Below are 28,000 nucleotides of genomic sequence, written 5' to 3' on the forward strand. Positions count from 1 at the left end.
AATCTTAGGGTAGCCTAGCCACCCATAACACAAGTTACTCATGCACTGACATGTGATCATAACACGCATACTCACAAAAACGTCAATTAAAGAATTTGAGACAAGCTTGTTCATTTGGTCAATCGCATGCACTTGGAATGCTCAGAGGTAACAATGCCGAAGAGCTTACAGTAATACCTGTGTTGTAGTATAAGTGAATGGTTCAAGGGGCTGACTATCCCACCTCTTATGTCTGTGTGAGAGATTTTAAAGGCATACTGCTTCGAAGGAGCACATAGTATGCAGTGGAGCTCTGACGACCAGCAGGGAGTCTTCCCAGCCTTTCTCTGCAGTGGGCTGCAGCGGAAAGTGAGTGAATCAAGTATGGCGCTGAACGTCACCTGTCTCAATACAGCAATCTGGATGAGTTGTCAGAAGGAGGCTCATCAATCATGTTATTAGTGAGGCAAAATCCACATCACTCATGGAACAGCAACACAGATTTACTTAGCCATTTTTCCATATACTACGATTGTCATCTAATTTGATTTTCATACATTCTGGACTGGATATTGAATTAACTGACCCACAGACGCTGAGTGATGGCTCAAACAGAGTCTTCTCTACTTCAGTGGATTGCATTTTTTACATTTTGATCTCTGAATAGCCGTAGGAAACTAGACAGGGCCAAATTTATTGTGCAACAAAGACAGCCAGTATGAGCAAGTGCCCTATGTAAGAGGAAGATCTTATTAAACTCGTGGGACTATCAGCAGAATTCAATCTGCAAGATGATTTCTAGTTATTTACAATCTGCAGCTTCCTTTAAACCCGTTACTGTAGGGGTTGAAGCGCCACTATGGAGATGGACACTAACAAAAATCGCATTTCTTGTTTCGCTCCAAATGACTGAAACTGATGTCATTCTAATGGACCTTCACGCCCGGAAGTCCGTCATCTAGAACAACAAAATGCTGCTTCCTGGAGTGAATTCTTATGGTAGGACCCTTGCCGTGGACGGCATCACTTCCTCTATACATTAACCTGCCATAGTTTACTGTGGTAAGACCGACTAGACTGGCACAACGGGAGGTCACATTTAAGACAAGAATCTGCGTTCCTGAATCTGCCCCTTACGCACCAACATGAATCTGCGTCCTGAATCTGCCCCTTATGCACAGGCATGAATCTGCGTTCCTGAATCTGTCCCTTAGGCATAGACCTGGATCTGCGTTCCTGAATCTGCCCCTGATGCACCGACATGAATCTGCGTCCTAAATCTGCCCCTTATGCACCAACATGAATCTGCGTCCTGAATCTGCCCCTTACGCACCAACATGAATCTGCGCTCCCGAATCTGCCCCTTACGCACCGACATGAATCTGCGCTCCTCAATCTGCCCCTTACGCACCGACACACATCTGTGTCCTGAATCTGCCCCTTATGCACCGACATGAATCTGCGTTCCTGAATCTGCCCCTTACGCACCAACATGAATCTGCGTCATTAATCTGCCCCTGATGCACCGACATGAATCTGCGCTCCTGAATCTGCCCCTGATGCACCAACATGAATCTGCGTTCCTGAATCTGGCCCTTACGCACAGACATGAATCTGCGCTCCTGAATCTGCCCCTGATGCACTGACATGAATCTGCGTTCCTGAATCTGCCCCTTACGCACAGACATGAATCTGCGTTCCTGAATCTGCCCCTTACGCAACGACATGAATCTGCGTTCTTGGATCCGCCCCTAATGCACCGGTATGAATCTTCGTTCTTGAATACGCCCCTTATGCATAGACCTGAATCTGCGTTCCTGAATCTGTCCCTGATGCACCAACATGAATCTGCGTCCTAAATCTGCCCCTGATGCACCGTCATGAATCTGCGCTCCTGAATCTGCCCCTGATGCACCGACTTGAATCTGCGTCCTAAATCTGCCCCTGATGCACCGACTTGAATCTGCGTCCTAAATCTGCCCCTGATGCACCGACATGAATCCGCGCTCCTGAATCTGCCCCTGATGCACCGACATGAATCCGCACTCCTGAATCTGCCCCTGATGCACCGACATGAATCCGCGCTCCTAAATCTGCCCCTGATGCACCAACATGAATCCGCGATCCTAAATCTGCCCCTGATGCACCTGACATGAATCTGCGTCCTAAATCTGCCCCGATGCACCGACTTGAATCTGCGTCCTAAATCTGCCCCTGATGCACCGACTTGAATCTGCGTCCTAAATCTGCCCCATATGCATCGACACAAATGTGCGTCCTGAATCTGCCCCTTATGCATAGACTTGAATCTGCGTTCCTGAATCTGCCCCTGATGTAACATGAATCTGCGTCCTAAATCTGCTCCTGATGCACCGACACAAATCTGCGTCCTGAATCTGCCCCTTATGCATAGACTTGAATCTGCGTTCCTGAATCTGCCCCTTATGCACCCAGCAAGGGCAACAATACATGCTACTTTTGGCAGGGCTGTCCATTTGGTGGTCCTTTTCATCTGCGTCCTAAATCTGCCCCATATGCATCGACACAAATGTGCGTCCTGAATCTGCCCCTTATGCATAGACTTGAATCTGCGTTCCTGAATCTGCCCCTTATGCACCCAGCAAGGGCAACAATACATGCTACTTTTGGCAGGGCTGTCCATTTGGTGGTCCTTTTCATTCGCGGAAACTCTTACCTCTCACAATTACAAAAGAGAAAGGGGATCCATCTACAACATTTCAAAATGGATATTTAATCAAATAAGGAGGAGGGCATTTTAGCTAAAGAAAGAACAAGAATAATTTCCCTCAACATAAAGCCGTGTACTACAAAAAAATCTAGTTGCATATTATACAAAAGGTTTCTGGGGGGGGGGGGGGGAGGGGACAAATATTTCTAAAAATCATCTGCCTTCGTTTCCAATCACGATTTGCAAAGAAAAATGTAGATAAATATATGTATGGATATGCAAACAGTACAATACAGGATAATATGGTGGGGTAGAGGACTAACATATGTTTAAAGTGTAAAATCACAAGGGCTCTTGTTGGGACTCCTGTGGCGACGTCCTTCTTTGAGTCCATTAGGACTGAGAAAGGTTCTTGGACAATTACATTTGCATCTCATGTTCAATGTACGGAACCAAGTAGATTTCCCTCCTCCACCTATCCCATAGTCACACGTGCACTCTCCAAGCACAACAAAATATGCTCCATCACACCACAACACCTGTTCAGTTCATCAACTTTTACTTGGCCGCCTATGGAAGCGACTACAACAAACGCTTCATCACAGACATCTCCCTATTCCATAGTTGTCATAAACAACAAACACAACCTACTTCACAGATTTCAATCTCCCACGGTAGACCCCATCATGAAGAACATGACCGACCCTTTCAGGGACCGTCAGTGATTTTTTTTCATCTTACATCAACAACCATCAAAACCAACCACACCAAAGAAAACACTCACTACCACGATATCTCAGTCAGGCCTTTCACACATGTCTACACACTTGTTGTCTAGACTGGTTTACAACCACATGTTCCACTCAACCCAGCATCTAATAGGCTCACATATAAAGGAGAACAAACAATAACGGAAATCACAAACATTGTAAAGCAATGGAGGGCTAAATTATGTGGGGGCAGAGACCACAGTCTTGATTCAAGGGGTGACTAAGCTACTACAAGGCTCAAATAATCTGACTCAAAGGTAAACCAGTTTCTGTAAGGAATCCCTGGATCATATATGGTACCTTTGCGTACGAAGCGAAGCCGCATGAGGTATATGTGTATGAGGTGGGCCAAAATAAAAATACAGGTAGAAAATAAATAAATTAAAAGATCCAAAACCTAGTTAGTGAAAAAGACAAATTTCAAATGTCAAAATATTAAGAAAATCCACTTAATAGGTTAAATGTAGAAAAGCATTGAAGAAAGTGCTCAATGTTATCCTGCATGTTGTATGCCAAGGTGGTAGATGCCTAGGGTTCGACTAAGTTTGCGCTTGTGATGATCACTCTCGTGGAATGCAGCAAACTGAATGGTTCGATGATTCCACGTGAAGACGGATGGAGGAGCCAGCTGAGGAGAGAAGGTAATGTCTGGTGTGGGGCTTCATTTTCTTGAATGAACCTCTTAAAGAGACTCACCGGCTCTTGATTCTTCTTTGAACCCAACACTGTGGCAAATAGAAAATAATTGGTGAAACATTTGTGTTCACCTGTGGTTGCTTTTTGACAAAGTTCCCCGTTTTTCCATACATTCAAAAAAAAGCTGGGAAACCCTGAGAAAAAGTCCTCAACTGGATCGCATGACATCAGTCCAGGGTTTCCACTAGGCCTTGGCGGTGAACTCCGCACCGCTCGCGGAGTTTGCAGAGTTTTCCACACCTTGCGTTACGCTGAGCTCGTATTCGTCAACATCAAGTTGGCGAGCGCGGATGAGGAAAATAAACCTCCCAGCGAGATTTTTTCTCGTTCGCGATCGTCAACATCAAGTTGGCGAGCGTGGAAAATCAACCTCCCGGTCAGGTTTCTCATTGCGAGTGGTCGCGTATGCTCGCGACCGCTCGCGTTTTGAAACTGCTTGTTCGCGTTGAGAAAGCTGCTGCTCGAGTCAAAATGTTCTCGAACGGCAGAAAAGGAAAGCTTGCGCTGAGTCGATCATACTCCGCCGCAGGCGGAGCTCCGTGTAGTGCAGGAGAGTTTTTTTTGCACTTCGCGGAATTGCGCGTAGCACAACTCCGCGACCTACACCTAGGGTTAGTTTCCACTGCAAGTGGCTTTCGGGTCCATAAACAAAGTGCCAATCCAAACTGGTAAATCAATTTTCCAAAGCAGGCAACACCTTCCCTGGGTCTTTAGGACCTTTTCAAAGCTGCAAGCAGGAGTAATATCTAGTTGTATTCTGTCCACTGAAAAGTCTTCCACATAAACAGTTATTTCCTTTGACTCTTGAGTTTCTGGAACATACGGAAGAAAGATCCACTGGGACAATAAGGCTTTTCTCTTAATATATGAACTCATTAAGCCTTGTGTCTTAGCAGAAGGAAAGTCCAAACACGCCTGTAGAAAACGCAAGACCAGATGTTTAAGACATAGCTGGAAACAATTTTCTCCACTTCACAAGCACAAAGGTAGGAATTCACTGGTACAGCAGCGGAATAGGAAGTCTTCTCTCCTCTTTTGAATTTAAAAGGAGTACTTTAAAGGGTTAACCAGTCAGGTTTTGATGATGAGATTCTAGTCAATCTGAAATTATCATTGTTTCCACTTCCAGTTTTTCGGGACTGTGATGCTTTTCCATAGCATGACACGAGAACAGTACCAGAGCTCTCTTGTTCCATAACAACACCCATCGTCTTTCCAGACTGCTAATAAGCTCCAATGTAAATGTCGTGGCTTGGACGGCAAGGAGGATGCTTGTCTGCTGCTCCGTTGGTACGGGGAGAAAACCGATGATCCCAAGAGACCCGTAACCAGGCACGAGGCCCAAGAACACCAACGTGTGGCGGAATGGTGACCGCAATCGGGAACACAGATGTCGAGGCGTCTGCAGCTAGATGAGAGCGGATAATTGCAAAAGTCCGAACCGGGCTCCAAGTGAGAGGAAGGAGGTAATGGCGGCCAAACGAAACCGAAACCCATGAGGCTCTGAACCTGCGCCGCAGCACAGTTGCTACCACCGCCAGACCCCGCTTGTTCAACTTGCCTCATCTTGCCTAATCTGCCTGCTGCCCGCTGCTGCTGTCTGTCGATTCCGGCCACTGTCTGCAGTTGTGGTGGTTAGAGGGTAGCACCGAGCAGCGGCTAACTGTGGAAGGGGCAGCAATGGAGTCTCATTAGAGAGCGGAGAGCATTATGTAGAGCGAAGAGCTGGAAGGACAGGACACTGGGGGTATGCGCTGCATACACATATGAGGATTGCGGCGAGAACGGGGATAAGGAGAATCACCCCACCCCCAACAACAAGGAGCTCGGAGAAGACTAAGGGGAAATGGCGGACTGCAGATAAGAGCGAAACTGAAACCTACCACCGCTGCAACAGCACCACCGCTGCCATTTTAGCCGGAGAGCAGAGAGCCAGGGAGAGGAGCGCAGTGGTCATGATAGGAAACAGCAACCCAAGTGGGGGTAAGCGCCGAGTTTTGCCCGACAGCAGCCCCGCAATCGATCACCGTGGCACTCATCCGCAGGCACAGAACAACGAGTCTAAGGCGGAGGACCGAGGCGAAAGCTGTGACGACAGGAAGAGTGGGGGAAGCACCGAGTCTGCCCAACAGCTCCGATTCTGCCCGTCTGCCCGACAGCAGCCCTGCAATCGCTCTTCAAGGCACTCACCCTCAAGCGGAGCACAGTGGGTCTAAGGCGGGGACGGAGGCAAGACTGGGACTGAGACGACAGTGCGACGGTGCATCTCTCAACGCGATTTGTAAAAGGCAAATTGGAGCAGAGTAACAAAAGTGGAGAGCGGCGCCACACTCAGCACAAGTTATACTGCTGACAAGGAAGAGCTCTGGAACTCCATTTACAGGACTTACGAGCTGTTGTGATCTGAAGGTTTTTCTCTTGTGGAACAGGATAAGGTACACAAGTACACAAACAAACATACACATTGAGGTGTAGGTACACAGCGCACTGTGGATCCACCACAACAACAAGGAATAGTGCCAGGAGCGAAACTGAAATCAAGCGCCCCCGCTGCCATTGAAGCTAGGTGTGGAGATCGGTGGACTGGCAGGAAAGAGGAGACAGCTACCCGAGCGAGATAAGCACCGCAGTTAAACCAGGGGAGGTCAAATCTGACTGGGCCCTACGAGACGCTGTGGGAGGAATAACATACTCATCAAGATGCTCACCTGCAAACAGGTACACACAGCGGGACTGCCAGAGGTGAGCTGGGAAAAGTGGCAGGTGGGGGAGGCACAGACCCACAGAGCGACAGGGCAACAAGAGGAGCGGTCGTGGCAGCCGGCATAAGAGAGAGGGGCAAGTGGGACTGCTAGCAGGCACGGGAAGGAGTAGCGTCAGGGGTGCAGAGTAAAAGCGCCCAGAGTGTAAAGCCGGGCAGAAGCCTGACACTATCCAGGGCCTCCGCCATACAAACCATCAGCAACTGCATAATCGCTCCCAGAGGAGGACTGGCCAAAGAGAGAGCCGGGGGCCAGATCAAGAAGGGTGAAATGTGGGCCACCAAGCAGGAAAAATCAGAGGAAGACAAGAAACCACGCTAGGGAGACAACCGGGCGCAGAGCAAGTTCCCGGTACGACCAGGCAAGAGGGAGAGACCCAGTAGGCCCAATAGAACAAGGCCAGACACCCTAGCACAGCAAGAGAAACAGACAAGCCAACGGTGGAGCCTAAACAGCCCCAACAGACACAGGGGAAGACAGCTCGAGATCACAGACCCCTGGACGTAGAGCCAAGGAGAAAAGGGAGATTTGAACTACACCAGGAGAAGAGAGGGCTAGCAAACATGACGGGAGCGAGGCAAGACTTCAGCAACAGCTTAAAAAAAGACAAGGGCGAACCCACAATAACCGACTCACCTATCAAGCAGAAACCAGACATCAATGGCACACTAGAGATGGTCCTAAAAAAGCTGGCGGATATTCATGATCTGGCCAAGACCACAAAGCAGAACACAGACGCAATACAGCTGGAGTTAGCAGCCGTCAGGGCAGACATGCACACAGCTAACAACAGACTAACCGCAGCGGAGCAAAGAATAAGCGATATTGAAGATGCGGACCTGCAAGTAAACAAAGAACTAAAAATCCTAACAAAAGTCACAGCAACACTCCAGAAGCAAACTGCAGAGTTGGAAGATCGAAACAGGCGGGGGAACATTAGAATCCTAGGAGTCCTATAGGGGGCAGAAGATAAATCGGGCTCATGCTTGGCCTTCCTCGAAGATATGATCCCAAAAATTACAAACCTAAAATTCGACCATCCTTTCGAGCTGGATAGAGCTTATAGAGTCCCCACCTTCAGATCCACAACAAGGAGCGCGGCTCGCCCAATAATCTGCAAACCGTTGAGAACAGAACACACAGAAGCCATTTTCAACTTCGCGCGGAAAAACCACCAGATCACATGGAATGGGCAGAAGATCATCTTCACGCAGGATTACTCCAAGCCCACGGTGGACACAACTATATCTAAATCACTATCTACCTCAACTAACACTCCCTAACTACCTCAACGATGCCGCAAGCGTCACAAAATTACACAATGTACTCATACAGTCTTACCGAAGGTCCTGTAGCCCATGCACAACCGAGCACATCCTTTCTACGGGACATAACCGAACATTCACCTCAAACCCGTCAATCAATAACCGACAGCTGCGGGAGACTCTCAACTCCTGACCCGTGACTTAGCAAAAGGGGGAGCACTTCCTGAGCACTGTGCGGGTGAACAATGTCTCAACTCTGCGCAATTGCCCCACATCCACAGATCACGGCTTCAACATCATCTACCTCGCTAGAGGCCTCTGAAAACTACCTTGACGTGACCGTCAAAACAGACACTCGAAGAAGAGCAAGCAGCACAATCGACACACTTGTTTTCCCCGCACGGAATCGGAGACAATCATCATATCCTTTTTACCTACTTTGACACAAGGGAAATGTAGGAGGGGGAGACACTAACACCGACTTTACACGGCAAAGAGACTCTAAGGATGCACTCTTGGGATAAGAGAAACACAGAACTAATAACCAACAACTCCCAGTCAGACGGGACGGGGACCCCGTCGTCGCACGTTCAGCATACGATGTTTCTAAGTAGGGTGGGAGGGAGGGCAGGGGGTGGGGGGGGAGCACTAAACTCTTTGTTTTCTTTTGTCGCTGTCTTCTTTTCTATTTCACTTCTTTACTCTCACATCTCTTGACAAGAAGGTTCAATCTGACCCGCATAATGCTTAGAAGAGAGAGACCTAACACTCGGGCTTGCACAAGGCAGACACCCGACCTACATCATGTAGCTGGGACGTATGGGAGGGGTGGGGGGGAACTACAACAATTGAGAGCTGGGGACGCAGATTAGGCTTACCAGACATGACTCACCCTAGATAATGGCCCCCACCAACAATCTCAACCTGGCTTCTGATCTAAAGATAGTATTCCTCAATGTCAAGGGCTCAACCACCCCATTAAACGCAAGAAGATACTAGACTACCTTGCTAAAACTAAGGGCGATGTGGTCCTGCTACAAGAAACCAAACTGTCCCGGGATGTCAGACTAGTAAAAGGTAACTGGATCTCACAGGTGGCGTGCTCACCGGCAGAAGGGAAGAAGCGTGGGGTAATTACACTGATATCTAAAAACTCCAACCGAACCATAGAATCACAGTGCCACGACGAAGTAGGAAGACTATTGATAACACACCTGAGAAGAAGGGGAGGAGCTTATTCACGTAGCTAACATATACGGCCCAAACATAGGACGACCCCGCCTTCTGGGAAGGGGTATCGCACAAACTCGATAGCCTCCCACAGGACGACCTTACGGTGGTGGCTGTGGACTTTAACATGCCTCTGGACCACATATCGGATAGACAATCACCCTGCCAATACCAACCCACAAGCGCACACACTACACTAAAGAACATCTGCTCCAAATTCAACCTCAAGGACCCATGGCGGCTCCAGCACCCGGACACTAGGGCCTACACTTTCTACTCTAATCCACACAACTCGTACAACAGGATAGATTACATATTAATCACAGGCCCACACACACACCTTATAGAACATTCTGATATAGCACCTAGGCTAGTGTCAGACCATTCATGCATCAGCCTAAAGCTGAGCGGATGCCACAACGAAGACCTCTCCCGGAGGTGGCGTTTTAACAGTGACGTCTTAGCTACCCCCGGAAACAAAAAAACGATTGGGTAGGCCATAAGAAAATACCTCAGACACAATGATACACCGGAGACTAGCCCCACTACTTTATGGGAAGCACTCAAGGCTACAGTCAGAGGCACAATAATCAAAATTAAATCCAAAATAAACAAACTTACAGCTGGCCCAGCGCCAGCAGGACATCAAAAGCCTAGAAACGGCCCATGCCAGGACCACTCGCGATACTAGAATCCTAACGGACCTAACCAGAAAAAAATATGAATACAATAAAATCTTGAGTGAGTGGGTTAACAAATACAAGGTCATTAACCTCTGCGAAGCTAATAGGGCAGGGAAGCTTCTAGCCTCCTACCTAAAACACAAACGTAACCAATTTACCATCTCATCCATCATAGACCCACAGAATAAAACCCACAAAAAGACACAAAGACATACTAAAGACCTTTCAAGAGTTTTATCAGGGACTCTATAATAACGACCGGATCCTAGATCTGGAGGCGTGCACAAAATACCTCAACAGACTCGGCCTCCCACAGCTAACCAGTATAGAATCACAGAGACTAGGGCAAGAAATTAATACTGACGAGATTGAAATGGCGGTCAAGACTATGAAGGATAACAGCCACCTTTTACAAGTCCTTTCTTGAGCAACCGAAACCTACCATGAAGAGGGTGTTGAATCACTATGCGGAGAATGGGTTGGTATCACACTCCATGTCCGAAGCAAGCATAATTGTCATCCCAAAGGAGGGTAAGGATCAACTGCTACCCAAGAACTACACCTGCAAAATATACGCAAAAATCCTAGCAACAAGACTAAATCCCGTCCTAACCAATCTAATAAGCAACTCACAAGTAGGTTTTCTAAGGACCCGAATGTCTAACGACAATACCAGACTCCTCTGCCACATACTAGAACACATAGCAAAAATAACGGAGCCAGCTGTGGCTATCACCCTTGATGCCGAGAAGGCCTTCGATAGAGTTTCATGGACCTTCCTGGAGCAATGCATGCAATCCTTCAACTTAGGGAAAGGTTACATACCGAAGGTGATGGCATTGTATGGGGACCCAAGAGCACGTATTGTCAGTAATGGGTCACTCTCCGAACCACTTACGCTACAACGCGGCATGAGACAGGGCTGCCCACTGTCCCCCTCACTCTTTCTGCTAGCATTGGAGCCCCTGATCATCGATATCAAGGCAAACGCGAGAATAAAGGGGATCAACATTAATGGCGTGGAAATAAAACTGTCCGCTTACCCGGATGACATTCTTATTGCAACGGAGCAACCAAAGACCTCAATTGAGGCCCTGACAGACACCATAGAGATATACTCAGGACACTCAGTATATAAGCTCAACATGGACAAATCAGAATGCAAACCCCTCAAGATCCACCGCACTAGGGACACCCTGGGGGATTCGGGTCTGGCCTGGCAAACAGGGTTCATCAAATATCTAGGTATTCACTTTGGTAACGACCTCATGAGCACACTAGGCCACAATGAGAAACTATTGCTAGAAAAAATAAAGAAACTCTTCGAGGCCTGGTCCCCCAAATGTATAACCTGGTGGGGTAGAATAGAAAAGATCAAGATGATGATCACCCCAATGGTCAACTACCTGATGAGCATGCTCCCACTACTACTCACAGAAGACTTCCACCGAAAAGTAGATAACATGATCACTAAATTTCTATGGCGTGGAAAGAAAGCAAGTATCAAAAAACTAAGGCTGGATAAAAAAACTGGGAGGGTAAATCTAGCAGACTTTAGAACCTTTCAACCCGCATTCCTAGCAAAACAAGGACCCTGCTGGATGTCACCCCCAATGGCAATTGGTTGAGAGAGCCGTACTAAAAAATCTAACCCCAATGGTGCTGCTAACAGCTAACAAACACACTCACGCCGCCAGCTCCATTTTTAAAAACACAAAAATTGCCATACTAAGAATAGATAAGAAAATGGAGAACAGCGTAAGGGACTCGAAGCTGGAGTCTCTCTGGGCCAATAGCAAGATCAAATACAAGGGAAAATGCCTAGCCCTTGACACATGGATAGAGAAAGGCATCTCCTACCCAGCCAAACTAGAGGAAGGGGGCTACCCCATCACGTTTGCCATACTGAAAGCTAGACATAACCTACCTGACATTGAGTTCTACAACTTCCTGAAAATCAAAACAGCCTTAGCCAAAGCCAAACTATCGCCTGCCAACCCGTCAATCATACAGTATATGGCGAAAATCAACAGACTAGGCCATCAGGTATCACACCTCTACAAACCTGCTATGCCCAAACTCCACCAAACTTAACGATAAGTCAACTAACTACTGGGTAAAACAAGGCAAAATCTCACTTGATGAGCAACAGCTGGCTATGTTTTGGACTTCTCCCTCATGTAATAAAATCTCCCCGGTACTATCACAAACAAAGTTCTGGCTACTCCACAAGGCTCTCTGGACCCCTGATCGATTATTCTCACTAGACCTCAGGGAAGACTATCTATGCTGGAACTGTGGAAAGGAGAAGGGGGATCTAGCACATCTTACCTATTACAGGCCAACACTCAAAAACGTTCTGGGAGAAAATCTTTGATTTTATAAATAAAGCACTGGGGTGCACACTAACACCCGAATTTTCCTCTCTCACCACCGCATTCATGACCACAGAGCTAAGTTCACTGCATGACAGAGACCTACTAGACCTCCTACTGACGGTGTCAGTGAAACTGGTCCTGTCCAACTGGAAGGACACAACTAAGACCTCATACAAAGGCTGGGTCCACTGGGTGACGTACCTCTGAGGCGCGGATAGCATTGCCCTACAAAACTCACCCTGGAGATCAGCAACCAGGGGGATGTGGAAGTCAATCGACACGTATCTAGACTCCTACAAACCCCCGTGAAGCCACTCCGTCTCCCCAGCACCCACTCCCTCCAACGGGGTGTCGGCTTTGACACAGGGCTATAAACTCAAATTAGCCTCACCTCTATGGAACCTCTCTTGTATCCTCTCTTCACCCTTTCTTTCCTATTCTCTCTCTTTCTATCATCCTTTGCCTAATTTCCCAGCAAGTCAATGTAGAGAGGATTCGCTAAACATGTATGGAACTTTTACTCCCCTTTCCTGGCTATTGTGTATGTGGTGTTCTTAAATAGCAGAAGGCTGGCCGAGCTGCCAAGAGGTGTGATCCCAAACAGAAATGTGTAGGTCTTTGGTAAGGAAATAATTTGACCTCAGGCAAAACATGCCATAACTCATAAGTGCTATATGCATTTTCCAAAGGAAATCTGATCCTTTTAGCCACCTCCTCTGTAATGCAAATTCTGTAATGAAAGTTATTCGGGTTAAATGTTAAAAACTAAATGTCATAAAGCTATAAGATGCACCTGCAGGACAACAACTTGAAAATGTAAAATTCTAAATCACTCTTTAAGATTAACTTAGTTAAAGCATTTTCTTCACTTTGTGCTTCAGGACTCCTATGCATTGGTAGTGCCATACATGAGTGACAGATAAAGCAAGTAGAAAAATAAAAACACCTATACTTGTAAACAGAGTGCATGTGGCTTGTCTCCATTGAAGAGCTTTCAGCCACCGCAAAGGTCGAAATACCAGGAACACAGAGCAAAAGAATGGTGGGAATCACAGCAAAAAGATGGTTTTCCTAACAACACTTAAACATTTCACTTGACCCACTTTATTTCCCTTCTGCCTGGTGCACCAATGGCCTAAAAGACATCAGTGACCTTGTTAAATATGGAATTGGGTTAATAGTTGTGAAGGATATGAGTTCTGTGAACGTAATAGGTACACAATTGGCTTTTCACTGGAACCACTTACACCATTGTAGCACTTGACTCTTAGGGTAGCGAAGCAGAGCAGTCCAAGGACTACTCAGGGGAGGTGGTGTGGTCTATCAATCCCAAGATGCTGGCACACAACCACAACACCCAATAAATTACTGTCCAGCCAGTGCTTTTTCCTTTAAAAAGGAAAAGTACATTTATAACACATGCACCATTAAATACTACACATTAAATACAAAATTTAATTAAGGCAGATGAAAATGCCTTTCATGACATCCTCATATCACATTTCACCCCAGTGGGTCCTGAACCCCATAATGACAATGCCCCCCACCTATACCAGATGCAACATCACATTAAAAGTGAGTCTCATAAGACATAAAGAAGGCCTACTGGCTTTTTCAAGGGGTCACCACATTAATACATTTAAGGCAGGCCTACTGGCTGTGTCTGACAGCCAGTCTCCCAGATCTGAGGGGGCATCACCTGGTGTCTGCACTTTCTGCTGGAGGAGCTAAGGGTTTGCCTGATGGACTCAGGGCCCTTCCTGCCTGCTGAGAGAGTGAAGAAGCATGCCTGTCCCAGGAGGATGAGAGACTGTGCACTGGCAGTAAAGCTGTGTTGTTCCATTTGTGAGGAGCACCCAGAGAATGCTGATTAAAGGAGTGCCTCTCTGATAAACTCTACTTAGGTAACAACCCTTGTTATGTTCCATAGAGGTACCCTAATATAGGCTCATCTAACCCATCCCCTATAGTGTCCCTACTATTACACTACATAACTATTCTTAGTACTGACCTTTTACCTAGTTACGGTAATGTCCAAGGATGACATGGGGTTTTCTCCGAAAACCTTAACTCCATACATTATGCACGAGGATTCTTGGAATCACAGCAGGCCTACCATCTCCTCCATAAAAACTATGTATAAGGGTCATTCCTTCCGTCATCCCTGTCCGACATGACACATCAAGGTATATCCCCAGGGGGTACCAATTTGGATATATATACGTCATCTCTTGCTGAGATAGAAAGAGGAGAAAAGGACTTCCATGTCGACACAGTGACGCGAGAAGCTGAGGCACCTGCTCGCAGTGGTCTGACATCCAGTGCTTAATTTGTAAAATATTAAGTGCCAGAGCTCTAACCAGGAGGCCACTGCAGCTTGCACCACCCATCGCCCCGGTCACCGCTGCCAAAACAACTTCTAACCATCTCTTGCATATGTTAATGCAACAGTTCATATTATTCCAGGTCCCCAAAGCTAAAGAAATGGCTGGGGAGGCAGGTATTAATAATTTTGTTTATGTACATTGTTTTCCTAAACAACTGTTATACTGCTCATCTCTAAATTACATGAGCAACGCCACCTTGTGGCAGACTGCCCTAATTGTGGTGTTGACAATTAGGTGCCGGTGCCGAGCACCGGAAACCAATTAAGTGCCAGTGCTCAGCACCGGAAAACTCTGGCTCAAATTAAGCACTGCTGACATCACTTGCGGGGTGTCCATCTCAAGACCAAGACGGGGTCCCACAGTCTCTCACTTCAGGTAATAGGGTTGATGGTAGAAATCTACCATCCTTTTATTCTGTTAGTGCTCATTATCATTTATATCTATTACTGTCTAATGGTTGTTTCAGCACACCTATTTTACACTACAATGACGCTGGTTCAATAAATGCTTATTGAGAAACGTCCCCACCGTTTATTCTGTGTAGCTCTCTCAGACAAAGTGAGCACAAATGACTGAGCGACTAGTAGCACTGTTTCCACGATTCTGAGGGATCAGTGTTGTCATGTTCGATAGATGTCAAGAACTATTCTCTCCTTGGTAAGAGGGGTTTCTAGTGGCACTGTGAGCTAGCTGGTATACAGGCTGACATAGCTGGTAGGGGTGTCCAGAATCAGTCTGACTCCAATGCTACAGTATATGTTGTCTAAACGTGCAGATCCTATATAGGTTTATAGGAACTACACAACATGTCGCCCAGTGTTAGTTTGGTACTTATTTAACAGTCAAATCTGAGTAATTCGGTCGTGCTATTTTCAGAGACCCCTGCTCACGTTTCCCCAGAGACGTCTGAGTGGGAAGGGAATTATCTGCCACAGCTGAGTAGGCAAAATTCCTATTTATTGGCTGTAGGTTTATCAAGCTTTAAGGACACACAGTTCCTACTGTGCATAAAACCTTCTCAGTTTCCTTGAAACTCTTCCTTGAAAAATTCTTTACATTTTCAACAATGACAGAAGACGACGCTGTGCCAGCACAGAGCGTTTTAGTACAGGAAGAAGGGGAAATTAAAATTTCAGAAAATGTTAGAAATGCACTTACTCAAAAGCTAACAGACTACGGAGCCACAGCCAGGGGTGGGACAGTAACCTTCGTGATCGAGGCTCACGAATCATGTAGAACGGAGGTATTCTATTCATGGGTTAAATTCCCACAAGCAGATACACAATCAAATACATTTCATTCTTACACTGCAGATGAGACATTAGAGGAATACAGTCCGTATGAGGACATTGTAATTAAACTCACCTACCAGGAGCACATAAACTGGGTTAAAGGCGCCCTCCCCCATACAAGAAACAAAGTGAAACTAGGTCCGCTAGGAAGAGACAGGGCCACTTGTCCTGTCCTTGCATGTTACACACCGCATCAGGAAATTGATACAACGCCAGTAGCAGACTTACGTCCACTTCACAAAGAAATAATAAAACTTTACACCTGACAGTGAGATGAGAACACTCGCACTTCAGCCAACAAGAGCTACACAGACAAATCAAGTTCAGAGTTCAACTACTAAAATTACTCTACAAACGCTATACGCAGTTATGGGTAGAATGCCCACTAAACTTGAGCAAATGCCATTCTGGATAGCTCACAAAATAACACAGCTAGAGGCAGTATTTCCACACACAAGCCTTCAAGAAAAACATAGAATGCTAACAATCTGCTTACCAATGGGGATAGCTCCCCAGATAGAGGATTTTACCACTTGGGGTACAGTTTTCGCTGCCAAATATACCGGAACTCTTGGTATCCCCTCATTAGCAGTAATACCAGGCGCATTAAGACAAATACAAACTGAGTATGGAGCAGAACCTGCTCTGAACTTAGGGATACATTAATAGGTCATTTTGCCTAAGTAGCAGCCATAATATTAGCAAATATAAAAGGGGAGACAGCAGCAGTGGCTATACGCCAACGCCTGAGGGATTTCACTCCTTTACAACAGGAACGTGAATCACCTAAAATTATCACAAACACCTATGCTGCTGATTTAGGTAGAGATAGTTTGGGAGCTAGAGCAACAAAACCTCAACTCATGGGTGGTCCTGAAAAGGATAACACAAAGCAAGCACCAGATTCTTCTAAGAAGAAATAGGATAATAACCATATAAACCAAAGGAGGTACAATCTCAGGAATAGAGATAACATTAAAAAACAGGGATAGGTATCAGGATACTGATACATGTTCCTCTTGTAATTTTCAGTTGCCGCTTATTTTCGGGAGAGCGTTTCTCCGTTCTTAGAAGCAACAAGAATCCTGCACAAGATTACGGGAGTTGCAGAGTAGAGAAGGGGTTTCCTGATGTTTCTCTGCTCCGTTGGCACTCCGCTTCGTTTTCAGTCGGCTGACTAAATTCTTCTGAACCGTTCCTGTCTGTGCAGTCAACTCATGTGAAGCCGATAAGTAACTAAATTCCAGCAACAGCGCTACGCTCAAGTAAGCTATCTTATATATTGGGAATTCCGTAGCAGCTTCTGAGTGACTATCGCTTCACTAACAGAGTGCTAACTTCTACTGCATTCTTGGATTTCAACAACTACTTACCTCCCTTGCGTTTCTCCTTTCTTTTCCTTCCCTGTTGTTCCGCCCCCTATTCCTATTGCGCACACCAGTTTTACTAAGGAATTGTACCAAGCTTTTGTGAGTGTAACACTTCCAACGCTTCTCCATCCAATTGATCTTCAAGACGCTGCAAGGAGAATAGACTATATTTGTATACTACTGTATAAATGTTATGGAGAGTTTCCAGTCATGCTGAAGTAAGCTTAGACCCAGAAGTAGTTTGTAAAGAAGAGAAACAAGACACTAACTCAAACAGGTAGAGAATATCAGAGTAAATTCATTTAGCACTGTGTAGTTTAAGGATAGGAGATGAACCTGTTGTAAATCTTGTTTTTTCCCCTCCCTTTGTGCATTATGTCATATCTACCTGAGAGAGTAACGTACATAAGAGACTGTACATCATGAAGAGAAGCTAGACTCCTGCTTTAGCTGGTAGGGAAGGACTGAGTAGAATAGTATTAGGGAAGAACAGGCAGTGTAGGAGGTAACCTTAATTCTGTCTCATCCTCTCTGTGCATTAGGTCCTCTCCTATCCAGGAACCGTACATTAAAGAGAAGAAGGAGGCTTCCTAGGAGATTGAGAGAGAACCGGCAAGGTTGGAGTTGTTTCTTCTCTGTCCCATTCCCCTTTCCCCCTTCCTGGTGTAACTGTAGGAACAAATTCAATTACAGTGGCACTGGCTAGCGGGCATTGGGACCATTCAGCCGTTCTGCTTCTGTGAAGATCAGGTACTTGACACAGGGCCTGTAATGGTTCAGTTGCTAACTTATCCTGCCACTTGAAAGGTTCCCCAACTGCCGTGATTAGTCCGCTATTCAAGTTACTTTCAAATGAGAGTTACTTGATGCTGAATGATCAAGGTTGTAGTGGTTCCCAGGCATCGCATATCTTGTCACTCTAGACTCCAGGGTTACTTGCTGTATGCAAGTATTGTTTCCACTAACACACACAATCAGCAAGGCGCCATTATGGCCTTCATTGAATGTTTACTTTATACAGTTTGATACTCTGAGCCGAATGAAAGTCATGCTTTTATAGCAAACCGTGCCCTTAACCTCTGCCCGGGAAACTTATGATCGCCAGGTTGCAAGGTCTTCGGCTGAGATACAGGTACTGATACGAACAAACTGCCCTTTCCATTTCACAGAAATGGTACAACGTATCTTTAACATATCTGATACAACGGCTATTGTCCACCTATTTAAGACCATAGGTTCTGGACTGTTAAGCACCTTTCAGACAATCCTCTGAGTTGTTCCCAACTTTATTCACTCTGTATTCGGAAGCATTATTGAAGGGTTTCCGCTGATCCTGTTTCTAACAGCAGGTATCCTGATTGTCCTATTTCTGCTACGCAATGGACGTCCCAGTCACCAAGGAGATGGAACGCACACTCTTGGAGCACCGATACCGTGATCGCATGGTAATCCATCTGGGCACACCTACTCTTTGAGAACTGAGCGAGTCTTGGTTCTTTTCATTTAGACCAGTCTGGATCTACTGTATTCTGCCTGTCCTCCGATGCCTGTTCTACGGACAAGAATGCGTGTTGGATCTCTGTCTAACACTTCCAACAATTGTGCCACCGGACGTTGATGCTTTCCTTGACCCGATAACGGCCCATGTTCTGCAGTGTCCTCAGCGTATTCCAATGTTGATTGCTGCATTCTTAGAACCACCACGGGATGCTTCAGCTCCTGTTGGGAAGGATACTGGCTCCTCAACATGGCCTCGGATGACACTAGTACATCTCCAGCAACGGCTGTGGTGAATACAGAGAAACACCTGTGCTCGATTGACCTGATCTGCGAGGTGTTGCAGGGACTGTCGTCTGCGATTGCAGGCAACAGTGATTTTGCGTCTCCCAGCAATGGACACAAACATTTGGCTCATCGTGTGCTGGGAAAATTCTGCCTTTTTCAAAACAACCAAATTTGGATTTTTAAACAAGACACTTTGTCTAAACTACATGGCTTTCAGTCTCCCATTGTTCGGACAATATATATGCAAACGTATTTAGTACAGGCTTTTAACGCATGCACTATTTTTCTTTTTAAGATTCTTTAGAACTTTTACTTTTTAAGTATTATTTTTATAGACTTGCGTACCACGTTTTAGCAGTACGTAGAATATTTAATATGATGTCCAGTCGGATGAGGAGTGGGTGTTATGCTCCATATAGGTACCCTAATATATGCTCAGGTAGTCACCTAACCCTTCACCTATATTCTCCCTACCATTACTCTACATAACAATTCTTATTACTGACCTTTTACCTAGTTATGGTACTGTCCAAAGATGACATGGGGTGTTTCTCCGAAAAAGCTTAAGCCTCATTCATTATGCATGATGATTCTTGGAATCACAGCAGACGGCAGGCCTACCATCTTCTGCATAAAAACTATGTATGAGGGTCATTCCTTTTGTCATCCCAGTCCAACATGACACAGCAAGGTATATCCCCTGGGGGGTACCACTTTGGGTATATATATATATATGTCATCTCTTGCGGAGAGAGAAAGAGGAGAAAAGGACTTCCATGCCAACACACTGATGTGAGACGCTGAGGCTCCTGCACGCAGACACTCCAGCTCGCAGTGGTCTGACATCCCTTGGGGGGTGTCCAGCTCGAGTCCAGGAAGTGGTCCCACAGTTTCTCACTTCAGGTAAGGGTGTTGTCTTTATCCAAGAGGGATTATTGGCTTTACACCCTCATACATGCTAGGTACATTTAGGAACACCTAGTTAGGGACGCATCTAGGAGTACACTTTCTATTGTCATGTATATTATATACTTACCTATATTCAAAGTTTTAGCACGATGGTAGAAATCTACCATCCTTTTACTCTGTTAGTGTTTATTATCATTTATATCCGTTACTGTCTAATGGTTGTTTCAGCACACCTATTTTACACTAGAATGACGCTGGTTCACAAAATGCTTATAGAGAAACGTCCACACCGTTTATTCTGTGTATCTCTCTGAGACAAAGTGAGCACGAATGACTGAGCGACTAGTAGCACTGTTTCCACGATTCTGAGGGATCAGGGTTGTCATGTTCGATAATTGCCAAGAACTATTCTCTCCTTGGTAAGAGGGGTTTCTAGTGGCACTGTGAGCTAGCTGGTATACAGGCTGACATATCCAGTAGGTGTGTCCAGAATCAGTCTGACTCCAATCCTACAGTATATGTTGTCCAAACGTACAGATCCTATATAGGTTAATAGGAACTACACAACACCCTTAGTTGAACTGTGAAATATTTAATTTATGCTATGAGATTGAAGTACTTTCTTTTACATAAAAGATCAACTCTTGACTGAAGAAATAGCTATTGTGCCTTTTATTTGACTGCTGATTTATGAGCTGTTATTCCCTACACTATCTCCCTAAGAATCCTGTGATTGCTTGCCCATGCCAACTTGGATTTCAAGTGTGGAAAGGGTTATATACATGGCCCAGTTTATTAAATCAATGAATGACAGATCCCAGGACACCAGTGGCAAACAGCCACAACCACCATGGTTGGAGTCCAGTAGCCCTCGTATGCCCTATGGCTGCCCAAAAGCGATCTGACAAAAAAAAAAGTCAAGACAGCTGGACTCAAACTAAAAATCTTGTCTGCTGAGCAGCCCCTTGCCCCAACAAATTCCATGGCAGCTTTCCAAGACTTTGTGCTGTTCTATACATAAACTGCAATGATCTGCTCGCTGACCTTCAAGAATTGATCCTGGCCTCCTTGCAAGCCTTCCAGAATGCATATATCCACCTCATCACCAATAAGAGAAGTTCTTTTAAATTTAAAAACAATTTATTGTTTTGTAGAAAAGAAAATTCAATACATTTGGTGCTAGTGAATTTACAGCTTGGCATAGTTGCCACAGAATATATAAGAATGAGTTACATCAGTTAAGAAATTATCCATCTGGAAAAACAGAGTATCATAGTTTGCATTGTACATAAATTTGTACGAGTGGTATATATATGGTCTTTCGTTGAATCGAACCACTGTTATTTAAAGTATATGTGGCTTCGTAAACATACATTTTTAATGCTGTATAGGCGAAGATCTACCACATCACAACCACATTAAAACTACTTCCCAGTCCCTCTTTACAGACCATATCAAGCGAAAATCCTATAGTGTGTCTTCAAGTCCATGAGCATAACAACCGGATAAGCGCAAAAGCTCCATCACTCCCAGCTCTTCTCCAGAAGGTTTAAACTACAGACAGACAAAAAGGAACACAAACAACCACACAGAAGTCTACCTTCCCTGCTTAGGCCCCAATACATGAAAACAAGCTACCCTTGCACCTCAGACTGTGTGTGATGCTTCAGAAAGAACTAAGGACTACTTTGATTATTTAAAAAAACAATGCCAAGATGTGTACACATGCGCACGTTTTATGATGCTATGGTGATCTAGTGTGTTGACATTATGCGTGCTCGCATGCATCTCCATGGATGTGTGCCTATGTAGCATGATGCCACTGCTATTTTGTTCATTTTTTATTTACGGTTCCATGATGGCCACTTGGAGCAATAAGTAAAGTCAATTTAAATGTGGGCAAAGGTGCTTTTCAAAAACGGAACGGCTCAACAGCAAATGGAACTGCGGGCCCTCAAAAAAAATAATTAAGAAATGCTTCTTTAAGGACTGGAATGGGTGTGATGGCGAGGAATGGGGCGTGGACAAGGGAGTTTATGGCGGAGTGGCGGATAACACTCAAAAGACAAGACGGGAAGCAATGAACAAGATGTGGGTTGGGAGGAGATGGGAATAACACGGAGCGCATGGGGCGAGATTTAATGAGGACAGCCGAACAAACACAAGGGAGAAAGAAAACATATGCACTCTCTGCAAATGATGAAACAACAAGAAAAAAAGCAATTCTCTGAATGTCAGCATTGGAAATATACAACAATACAAGTTATCCAATCAAGTGAATGGTGAAGAAGCTATGCTGCAGAGGAGGGAGAAAACATATGAAGAGGAATGAAAGCTGTTGAATTAGAAGCAAGCATATGAGTTTGACAAGAAAGCCAACTAGTGGTAAGCAATTGGGTGGTCTACGGACCTCCAGGGGTCCGTGACACATTCCCACAGGGTCTGCAGGCAGCAGTTTTACAAGCGCTGCGAAGTTCCTTGCATAATCAGCAGTTTTCGGGCAACCATAAAAGTGTCAAGATAACTCCAGTGATTAATGTACCTGCTGGACAGAGATGGGAGTTTTGTGCAGTGGCAGCTTTGAGTCATCTAAGGTAGCGCTGAGGTTTAATGTGCCTGGGGCAATGAACATGTACCATGCATTTCAAAAAACAGTATTTTATGTGCATAGCTCAGTGGGTTACTGCTTTTGTCACAGAGATTATTTTGTTACTGTGCAGTTCCCAAGTTACAGTTGTAATCTAGCACAGTGAGCTATGACCTGCCAAGCACAGTGAGCTATGACCTGCCATCAAAGAGCTCCATGCAAACTGCATGAGACAAGTTAGACAGTTATGTTCGTTTCCCAGTCTTTCATTATCCTGATGCTGCTAAAAAGGTTTGTTTGGATACAAATACATTCTTATTATTAAAGTCAATGCTAAGCACTGTGTTATGTTCTGATTCCTGATTTTGTGCTTCTTCAGACCAAGCGCTCCTCAAAAATGCTTACCAGGACAGATGACGTGAATCCTACACCTTGTAACCCCTTTTGCCTTATGTAACATTTTCTATACACTGATTTACACATGTATGATTCAATGTCTCGGGATGTGTGGGTGTAAAGTGCTCTGACACCCTACACTGGTATGAGAGGTGCTATAAAACAAATGAAATACGTGTGACAGAGGGCTCTGGAGAGATGAGAAGCGCTGTTGGAGGGTGATAGTAAGGCAGGGTCGCAACTAGAGCCAAATTTCAAGGGGGGGGGGGGGGGCGACAAAAAAGGATGGCCTCCCAAAGTCCCCTCTCTAGTGGTCAGGCTCACTCGCTGCACTCGGTATGCACCGTATGGGGACTGGTCTGACATTTGCCAGGGCTGCTTTGGGTTGAGGCTGGCATGAGCAGGAGCCTCGTAATGCGAAATGAAACCAAACAGATGCAGCACCAATCTTCTCATTAAAAATGTTTCGATTTTTGCAAATTTGTTCAGTTCAAAATACTATTGCTTGGGGTCCCCGGCTTCCAGTAGTGACTCAATCAGGGTCCTCAGGAGTCAAGTTTAGGAACCGCTGCTCTAGAAGACGTCTTTTACAGGAAAGCTACAAGTGGTGTGCAGGAAAGACCTACAGAAGAAAGTGTGACTGCCCAGCTCTGCTCTCGGGAGCGCTTTGCTAACCGGAAGCGAGAGAGATGTCTAGGCGTGGCAATCTTTTTAATTCTGTGTCCAAATAATGCAAAGTGACACGTTCTTGGCGTCCAGGCTGCGAGCGGCGGGAGCGCTGATCATCCACCTCGCCTCCCCAGGGACAGGCAGAGTGAAAAGAGCCTCATTCTCGCTTACCAATGGCCGAGGGGCTGCGCTCTCCGACGCTAGGCACGAGTAAAGCTCTATTTACAGGCTAACAGGTCCGGGGAAAGGCTATCGATCTGATCAAGATGAAGTAACCGAGGCCGGTTATCTCAAAAGCTGGGGATTCATGGGCAAGAGCTGCGCTGATGAGTCCATCTCAGCGGACGGCAAGGCCGGCCATGCCGGGGAGGGCGTTGTGCCTCGGCAGCACTGTCCCACAGTGACACCGATGACGTACGGCCACACCACCGGCTGCAAATCAGGAGGGGATGAAGGTTATTCATCTTCTTGCCAAGGGAAAGCACGGCCTCTGCTTATCTGCAGTATTACATTTTAGCTGTGGTATTTATGCCCATGAGAGAGAAGGTGTCTGATCCTTCTATCAATATCTCCGCACTGAAGTGGAACTCCCGTGCACCCCATCTCCCTGCTAATTTGAGTAGAAGATTTATTATCCCGCAAGAGGATTAAGCTATTGTACAAACCAAGGCATGGCTGCCTGTCGCCTAATATATAGGGCAGCGTCGGGAAATACTACCTGTGCTACTCCAAGAGGCCAGAATAAGAACTGCTGCTGCTGTGTTGTTCATACAGGCCGGAAAGAGGAAAAACACAGCAAGCGCTAGCCACAGAGGCCAGAGTGGATAAATACCGTCAGTGCTAGCCACAGAGGCCAGAGTGGATAAATACTGTCAGTGCTAGCCACAGAGGCCAGAGTGGATAAATACAGTCAATACTAGCCACAGAGGCCATAGTGGATAAATACTGTCAGTGCTAGCCACAGAGGCCAGAGTGGATACATACCGTCAATGCTAGCCACAGAGGCCAGAGTGGATAAATACCGTCAGTGCAAGCCACAGAGGCCAGAGTGGATAAATACTGTCAGTGCTAGCCACAGAGGCCAGAGTGGATAAATACCGTCAATACTAGCCACAGAGGCCAGAGTGGATAAATACTGTCAGTGCTAGCCACAGAGGCCAGAGTGGATACATACCGTCAATGCTAGCCACAGAGGCCAGAGTGGATAAATACTGTCAGTGCAAGCCACAGAGGCCAGAGTGGATAAATACCGTCAATGCTAGCCACAGAGGCCAGAGTGGATAAATACCGTCAATGCTAGCCACAGAGGCCAGAGTGGATAATTACCGTCAATGCTAGCCACAGAGGCCAGAGTGGATAAATACCGTCAGTGCTAGCCACAGAGGCCAGAGTGGATACATACCGTCAATGCTAGCCACAGAGGCCAGAGTGGATAAATACCGTCAGTGCTAGCCACAGAGGCCAGAGTGGATACATACCGTCAATGCTAGCCACAGAGGCCAGAGTGGATAAATACTGTCAGTGCAAGCCACAGAGGCCAGAGTGGATAAATACCGTCAATGCTAGCCACAGAGGCCAGAGTGGATAAATACCGTCAATGCTAGCCACAGAGGCCAGAGTGGATAAATACCGTCAATGCTAGCCACAGAGGCCAGAGTGGATAAATACCGTCAATGCTAGCCACAGAGGCCAGAGTGGATAAATACCGTCAATACTAGCCACAGAGGCCAGAGTGGATAAATACCGTCAATGCTAGCCACAGAGGCCAGAGTGAATAAATACCGCCAATACTAGCCACAGAGGCCAGAGTGGATAAATACCGTCAATGCTAGCCACAGAGGCCAGAGTGGATAAATACCGTCAATACTAGCCACAGAGGCCAGAGTGGATAAATACTGTCAGTGCTAGCCACAGAGGCCAGAGTGGATACATACCGTCAATGCTAGCCACAGAGGCCAGAGTGGATAAATACTGTCAGTGCAAGCCACAGAGGCCAGAGTGGATAAATACCGCCAGTGCAAGCCACAGAGGCCAGAGTGGATAAATACTGTCAGTGCTAGCCACAGAGGCCAGAGTGGATAAATACCGTCAATGCTAGCCACAGAGGCCAGAGTGGATAAATACCGTCAGTGCTAGCCACAGAGGTCAGAGTGGATAAATACTGTCAGTGCTAGCCACAGAGGCCAGAGTGGATAAATACTGTCAGTGCTAGCCACAGAGGCCAGAGTGGATACATACTGCCAGTGCAAGCCACAGAGGCCAGAGTGGATAAATACTGTCAGTGCTAGCTACAGAGGCCAGAGTGGATAAATACTGTTAGTGCTAGCCACAGAGGCCAGAGTGGAAACATACTGCCAGTGCTAGCCACAGAGGCCAGAGTGGATAAATACTATAAGCGCTAGCCACAGAGGCCAGGGTGGATAAATACTGTCAGTGCTAGCCACAGAGGCCAGAGTGGATAAATACGGTCAGAGCTAGCCACAGAGGCCAGAGTGGATACATACTGCCAGTGCAAGCCACAGAGGCCAGAGTGGATAAATACTGTCAGTGCTAGCCACAGAGGCCAGAGTGGATACATACTGCCAGTGCAAGCAACAGAGGCCAGAGTGGATAAATACTGTCAGTGCTAGCTACAGAGGCCAGAGTGGATAAATACTATCAGTGCTAGCCACAGAGGCCAGAGTGGATAAATACCGTCAATGCTAGCCACAGAGGCCAGAGTGGATAAATACCGTCAATGCTAGCCACAGAGGCCAGAGTGGATAAATACCGTCAGTGCTAGCTACAGAGGCCAGAGTGGATAAATACTGTCAGTGCTAGCCACAGAGGTCAGAGTGGATAAATACTGTCAGTGCTAGCCACAGAGGCCAGAGTGGATAAATACCGTCAATGCTAGCCACAGAGGCCATAGTGGATACATACTGCCAGTGCAAGCAACAGAGGCCAGAGTGGATAAATACTGTCAGTGCTAGCTACAGAGGCCAGGGTGGATAAATACTGTCAGTGCTAGCCACAGAGGCCAGAGTTGATAAATACTGTCAGTGCTAGCCACAGAGGCCAGAGTGGATACATACTGCCAGTGCAAGCCACAGAGGCCAGAGTGGATAAATACTGTCAGTGCTAGCCACAGAGGCCAGAGTGGATACATACTGCCAGTGCAAGCAACAGAGGCCAGAGTGGATAAATACTGTCAGTGCTAGCTACAGAGGCCAGAGTGGATAAATACTGTTAGTGCTAGCCACAGAGGCCAGAGTGGATACATACTGCCAGTGCTAGCCACAGAGGCCAGAGTGGATAAATACTATAAGCGCTAGCCACAGAGGCCAGGGTGGATAAATACCGTCAATGCTAGCTACAGAGGCCAGAGTGGATAAATACTGTCAGTGCTAGCCACAGAGGTCAGAGTGGATAAATACTGTCAGTGCTAGCCACAGAGGCCAGAGTGGATACATACTGCCAGTGCAAGCAACAGAGGCCAGAGTGGATAAATACTGTCAGTGCTAGCTACAGAGGCCAGGGTGGATAAATACTGTCAGTGCTAGCCACAGAGGCCAGAGTGGATAAATACTGTCAGTGCTAGCCACAGAGGCCAGAGTGGATACATACTGCCAGTGCAAGCCACAGAGGCCAGAGTGGATAAATACTGTCAGTGCTAGCCACAGAGGCCAGAGTGGATAAATACTGTTAGTGCTAGCCACAGAGGCCAGAGTGGATACATACTGCCAGTGCTAGCCACAGAGGCCAGAATGGATAACTACTATGAGTGCTGGTCATATAGGCCAGAGTGGATAAATACTGTCAGCACTAGCCACAGAGGCCAGAGTGGATAGCTATTGTCAGCGCTAGCCATATAGGTCAGAGTGTATAAATAAGGTCAGCGCTAGCCATATAGGCCAGAGTGGATAAATACCGTCAATGCTAGCCACAGAGGCCAGAGTGGATAAATACCGTCAATGCTAGCCACAGAGGCCAGAGTGGATAAATACCGTCAGTGCTAGCTACAGAGGCCAGAGTGGATAAATACTGTCAGTGCTAGCCACAGAGGTCAGAGTGGATAAATACTGTCAGTGCTAGCCACAGAGGCCAGAGTGGATACATACTGCCAGTGCAAGCAACAGAGGCCAGAGTGGATAAATACTGTCAGTGCTAGCTA

General features: G+C 46.2%; 1 protein-coding gene across 3 annotated transcripts in view; it reads right to left on the bottom strand.

The window, feature by feature from the left end:
• SLC38A12 (solute carrier family 38 member 12) overlaps positions 1 to 28,000 on the bottom strand; it is a 593,784-nt gene that overhangs the window by 63,541 nt on the left and 502,243 nt on the right. The gene's annotated exons all lie outside the window — the stretch shown is intronic.

Source organism: Triturus cristatus, chromosome 7 (assembly GCF_964204655.1).
Source record: "Triturus cristatus chromosome 7, aTriCri1.1, whole genome shotgun sequence".
NCBI classification, from domain to species: domain Eukaryota; kingdom Metazoa; phylum Chordata; class Amphibia; order Caudata; family Salamandridae; genus Triturus; species Triturus cristatus.